Raw genomic sequence first — 6,196 nt, forward strand, 5'->3', positions numbered from 1 at the left:
GGCGGCGCACCGGGATCGCACCTGCGGAGCTGTGCTCGCCTGCAGCCTCCCGGCAGACCAGGGCCCTGGTCCTGGGCCAGGTCCTCCAGCTCTGCTCCCCTTGGGTTCTGTGCTCCTGCGGCTCATCCCTTGGTGGTCACCACCACTGTGAAGAGCACAGCCTCCAGAAACCTGCTTACGGGAAACTTCTGGAGAAAATGCCCCGATGTTGCCACATCCTGCCTGGGTGTGGGGCCGGGCACGGTTCCAGGCGTGGAGCTGTTCTCCGACTTCATGCGGCGTCGGTCCCGTTGCCGCCTCCCCGGCCGCCCTCCTTCAGGCTCGGGTCCGCCTGCGGTTCTGCCTTTCTCTGTGCTTCCAGAACTCCGTCCACTTCATGTCTTTACTTAATCCTGGAAAGTCTCGGCTGTTCTGACTTCAGTTGTCTCCGCTCACTCTCCCTCCAGAATCCACATGACAGTGAAAGTACAGCACATGGAGACTGGACGATGGTAGGCTGCAGGCTTAAGTGCCAAGTTTAGAAAAGAATGAAGGCTTGACATTAGGCTAAATCTATATGTATCTTAAGCAACTAGAAAAACGGTAAAATTTTAAATCACAGATGGAGGTAAATGATAAATGTACGAGTGGAACTAGTCAAATGGAACAAACACAGTAGAGTATTAAGTTCAACAGTTGGTTCTTTAAAAGTTAATAAAATTGATAAAAGTCGGATAAATGAAAGTAAGACAGAGAGGTTGTTACAGCTCCCAAGGTCACTGACGTGACAGAGAACGGGATGAACCACCGTCTCATGAGAATTCAGAAGAAATGAAAGAAACCACACGTGGTAAAACAGATACAAAGTAATAGGTCTGAATTGCTCTGTAACTTTGAGAAACTGAACTTAAAAAAAACTCCTCAAAGAGAATTACAGTTGGCTTCAATGGTTACGATCCTCACGGACACTGAAAGAAAGAGACTAATTTCCCGCAGACTCCAGAGGGCAGAAAGCACACAGGTTCCAGTCATCTTATGAGACTACATCAACTCTGATTCTTACGAGATTACATCACCTCTGATACATCAATTCTGAAAGAAAAAAGACGATACAGAATCATCGCGGAGCGTGTGCACCCATGGGGGTGGCCCCTGCAGCAAGTGCACGTGCAGCGGGGTTGGCGGCTGCGTGCAGACCAGGCACCCGGGTCCGCCCTCAGGACCAAGGCCTTCATTCCTCAGCCACCGGGGAGGTGGCTGGCATGGCTCCCGGCTGGGCCCACACTGGGTGAAACTGGCACCAGAGCTGCCGCTGTGACTCCACTGAGGACAGTTGTGAAGGTCGTCCGCCCAGGCTCTGGGTGCCCGTGGACACCCCCCGCCACCACTCGGTGCCTCCGTGGTGAGGCAGCCGCGTGTGGACACTGGCCCTGGAGTCTGTTCCCTGGGGTCCAGTTGTCACCCGGTTCCCAGCACCCCCACCCTGCTTACCCCAACAGAAATGCAGACGTGCAGGGAGTGAGTGTCATTGGGGGTCTTGACAGCCGCTTCATCATAACGACCCAAACAGGGACTTCCCTGTCCATCAGCGCTGGACTGGACTAGTCCATTTTCACAGACACGGGGCCCCACACGACAGGGCGGGAGGGAAGGAGCCGGGCCCGGGATGTGTGCAGAGCCTGCGCGGGGGCAGCCGCTCTGTGGCGGTCGTGGGTGGAGGGGTCCAGTGATGGCTGGAGAGGCTTTATTTCCCGGGGCCCTGGCTCCACGCTGTCCGGCTGGCCCCCACAAGTCCCCACAGTCGCCAGCGGAGGCTTCCTGCAGTGTGCTCCCACCACCATGGCCTCAGGGGAGCTGCTCCTGGCCGGGATGCTGTTGTCACCTGTCCCCTAGATTTCAGGGTGCTGGTTTGCCTCATGGCCTCGGTTCTGGGACAGGCCGAGGAGAAGCTGTTGAATCTTCCTTGTTGCCAGGACAGGAGTGATTTGGGCTCCTTACAAGTCAGAGCTGGAACCACGCTTTAACTTGAGCCGTTTCTGCTCTCATGTCCTTTGCAGAAGCCTGAGCTTCAGGAGAGCGCACTTTGTTTTGTGCTCTGCTGAGTGCCGGGTGTGGGGATGCTGTTTGTCTGGTGAGGACCTGAATGGTGCAGTGAACCTGGGCCGTTTCCCCAGACGGGAGGCACACGTTGGCCCTGGGACCTCCCTGTGTTGGTAGCCATATTTTCTGACCCCATAACTCCTTCTTCATGGGTTTTCACCCTCATTTTGCTGAAGCACATCCTGCAGTAGCTTCCTGAGAATGGGCTTGGGGAGCCGACTTATAAAATCTCATGTGTCTGAAACAACCCTCCTCTCAGCTGCACCCTGACTGACGCTGAGGCTGGGGCATGAGGCAGTGAGCAGGGCCCCAGGGGCCCCAGGACCCCCTCCCCAGGCTCCCCTTCCAGCTGGATGGAACCTCTGTGGAACTGCTTTTCCTTTAGAGTCTCCTGTCCCCAGAGGGGCCTGAGCGCAGCACCCTGGGATGGGGGTTGGGAAGGCTTGCTGGGGCTCCTTGGGCAAACAGGCATGGCCATTCTGCAAGCAGGTGGGACAGAGTCCCAGACCCCAGCACAACCGCTGGGGTGAGGCTCAGGACTGGTGCCCACTGCAGACCACCTCGCAAGGGTGACAGCTAGGATGGCACTGCCCCCCTGGGTGCGGGGCTCGCCCTGGGGAGCCCCCTCCCTGGCCTTCTCCTGCTCTGACCAGTGGCCAGTTCCGGGCCTCACGGCCCCTCCCCGGCACTCGCTCTGAGGCCCCTGACCCCCCCACCATCTTTAAAGAGTAACTCTCCTGTCTCCTTTATGCTAGCCCCATGCCTCCTGATCCGGTATCTGGTTTTGGGGGGCTGCTGGACAGCACCCCATCGGAATGCCCTGCACGCCTGGCTTCTGTCCCCCAGCTCCTGCAGAAGTCATTGGCAGGTGTGGCCAGTGGCCTGTGGTCTCAAGGCTGACTCCACAGATGGCCTCTGTGACATGTCACTGCCTCATGGAGCAGCCCACATTGGCTCCAGATCCCAAGCCAGGATCCCAAGGCTCCCGAGCCCTGCACCTGGTCCTCTGGATCCCCCACAGGCCCCCACCCTGGGCAGGAGCCCCTCATCCCCCACCCCCAGCAACCAGAGAAGCCTCTGTCCTGCCCTGCCTGGCCCCCCAGCAGCCAAGAGACCTGGCAAGCCCGGAGGTGGTGGACCTCAGTGGGGAGGGGTGGGTTCTGGCTGCATTTGGCAAAAACAACTGTTGGCTTTGCTGGTACCAGGGTCCGGGTGCTGCAGGAGGGGGCAGTGGAGGCGACTCCAAGGGTCTTGGGCGCAGGCTGGAAGGAGGTGGGGGCTGCAGAAGAGGGCGGTGGAACCCCATTCTGACAGGGGAGGCCGGAGCCCCGCTCAGCACCCAGGGCAGCACCTCCACACAGCACCCCTCACTGCCCGGGACCCTGGGCAAGTCCTGCCCTCGCAGCTGGCATGTCCCTCTGGGAAGCCAAGGTCACAGAGTTTAGACCGGGGGCACAGCCATGGCTATAAGGAGGAGCTTGAGGTGAGCGGTCTGGACATTGGGAGGGAGGAGACCAACCTGCTGACAGCTGCCGACAGCCATTGGTACAGAAAACCCAGTCGCAAACCACGAGATCAAGCTTCCCACCCACAGCGCTGCAGGCAGCCCGAGGCCCACGGAGAGCAGGGCAAGGAATGGTCCTCAGACAGGCGCACGGGCAGGTCCACCGTCTTCATGAATTTTCTCAAGACACCGACTGCGACCTGCACTGACTCCAGAGTGAACCTCAGGGGTGGACACTCGGCCCTCCGGACCAGCATGCTGGTGTCCGGCGAGGAGTGGGTTAACTCTGCAGATTAACACGGAGGTTCACTGCACCCCAGTCAGGATTCCAATGGTTCATGGTCAGCAAACTCTTATCTCCACATGTATGTGGAATAACAAGGGTCTGTGGATTCGGGATTATGAAACTTTAAGGCACATTAAAAAGCAGGTGCAATGACAGAGACAGAGATGGGGCCTGCAGTCGAGAAGCTGGTCTGGCGCCTGCGCGTAAGCCTGCACCAGTCCCGGGAGAGGGCCGCCCCTTTTGGAGGGCCACTCCTCCCAGTGGGCGGGGGTGTGGGCTTCTTACACGTCAGAGCTGCGAAAGCACAAGCCGTCCCGCGCAGATTGGCGCGGCCCCATGGCCGGCTCCATCCGAGGAAGGTCCGGGGTGATGGAGGGGCAGGGCACCTCCCACCGGTGGTCCAGAACAAAGAGGATCCCTGGCGCAGGAGTCCAGGGCCGAGGTCGGACTGTGACCCGCTGCAGGCCCGGATGTCCAGCCACCCCACTTCCATCAAGGCTGCCCCGTCTTTGGTCCTTTGAGGACCCCAACGGTGGCTGCCCTCAGCCCTCTGCCCACTATCAGGAGACTCAGGGCCATGGGGATGGTTTTGCTCTGCCTCCTCCTCTTTGGGCCCAGAAGAGGCTCAGAGGAGGCGGGAAGAGGCATCACGTCTGCATCTGCCAGAGCACCGGCCACACCACCCCCAGTTGCTCTGGGCCAGGGCCCAGCTGGATTTGCAAAACTGATTTTCCAGTAAAAGCAGCATCGGGGAGAAGCATTGAGAAGGGGCAGCTGCGTGGCCCCTCCGGTCAGCCTGCCCCAAGCAGCCGGGCTCCCCTTCTAAAGGAAAACATCTGGTCCTCTGGGCCGCCGCCCAGCACCCGGCGGAGGACCTCAGGCCCCCGTGACCAGCTCCACTCCCGGGCCGCCCTGCAGGCCTCTCCCCTGGTGCACAGCATGGGGCCCTGGCCACCTACCTCGCCCGGCAGCCCTGGCAGGGACGCGTCAGCACGGCCAGTGTTCCTCCTAGTCCCCGTCCCTGGCCCTCCATTCTCGGGCCCAAAGCACCGAGGCCCAGGTGCAAGTCCACCTCTGCTCCTAGTCTTTCCCCAGACCCGCCGGCTGCCCCCACAGTCCATCTCCAACAGTGGCCAGAGGGGATTAAAAGACGACTCTGGCTGCATCACTCGACAGCTGGGAAGCATCTCTAGAGGAGCAGAAAGACGGGGTGCGGGTGCGGGGCCCCGCCCACAGCTGCTGGAGCTTCCAGGGCCCCTCTCCCCAGAGCACTGAAGCCACCCTGCCTCTTCCCTTCCGCAGGGGCTGTGGACTCTGCTCTTTTTTTTAACTCATCAATGCCCCTGGTGACGTCTGTGTGGGGCTCCAGGGGAGACAAGTCACTGTTAATTCCCCTGGCCCCTCCTCAGCCCTTCCCACCTCCTGCTGTCGCAAACACTGCAGCCTGTGCCTTGTCCTCGGGGCATTGTCCTGGGGGAACAGTCTTGCAGAGTGGATTCCCAGGTGTGGAACAGCTAATCCAAGACACACAGCCATGTAATCTGGGGAGGCATTCCCCAGCTGGCCATTATACACCCCCGAGAGCCACCCAGACCCTGGGAGTCACCAGACTTCACAATTCTTGCCGCCGCAGCAGTGAGAGACCGTACCTCTGGCTCGCTGTGTGTGTGTGTGTGTGTGTGTGTGCGTGTGTGTGTGCGTGTGTGTGTGCGTGCGTGTGTGTGTCTGGCACCAGAGAGGCTGCAGACCGGCCAGGTCTCCGCGTCCTAGGGTCGTCTTTGCTTACTTTCTAGTTGGGAAACTGTGGCTGCTCCTTCTTCCCGACTTGCAGGACTCTTTGCAGATGAAGGGACTGGACTTTCATCCGGTTTCCTCACTGGCTGTGTTTGTTCACGTACATGTTTACCAACTTTCCACTGGAGGGTTGGCCCCAGGACCTTGGCCTTAATTCCCGGAGCAGGACGTCCTCTTCACCCGGGAGCCTGCCCCCAGGTTCCCCAGCCCCCATGCACACTGCCTCCGGGAGCCTGTCCCACCCAGACCCGGAGCCCAGGCTCAGATGAGACTCTCCTTGCCCCGTGCCCATGAGCACTTGCAGTCTGCCCGGGATGGAGGCTGGGGCAGGCCCAGATGGAGAGGCTGGTGTGCCCCCCGGTCCCCCGGCAGCCCCGGCAGGCTCCCTGCCCGCTGTCATGGACCAGGGCCTTCGGCGCAGGGCAGCTGCGTCCAGAAACTGAGATTTGCCTTGGAGGAAACAGCAGGGTCGGGGGCTGGCTTGGCGCCTGGAGCCCGGAGCCCCTCCGCCCTGGAGGTGGGGGCAGATAGAC

The 6,196-nt window shown here is 60.2% G+C and overlaps 1 long non-coding RNA gene across 1 annotated transcript; it reads right to left on the reverse strand.

Moving 5' to 3' along the window:
• Positions 1-835: 835 nt before the first annotated feature.
• Positions 836-3,120, reverse strand: LOC140688457 (uncharacterized). Its single transcript, XR_012063174.1, has 2 exons — positions 1,471-3,120; positions 836-1,071 (listed from the first exon to the last, which is right to left on the reverse strand). It is a non-coding gene; the product is annotated as an uncharacterized lncRNA (long non-coding RNA).
• Between the last annotated feature and the right edge of the window lie 3,076 nt (positions 3,121-6,196).

The sequence above is a fragment of the Vicugna pacos genome, chromosome 2 (assembly GCF_048564905.1).
Source record: "Vicugna pacos chromosome 2, VicPac4, whole genome shotgun sequence".
NCBI classification, from domain to species: Eukaryota; Metazoa; Chordata; class Mammalia; order Artiodactyla; family Camelidae; genus Vicugna; species Vicugna pacos.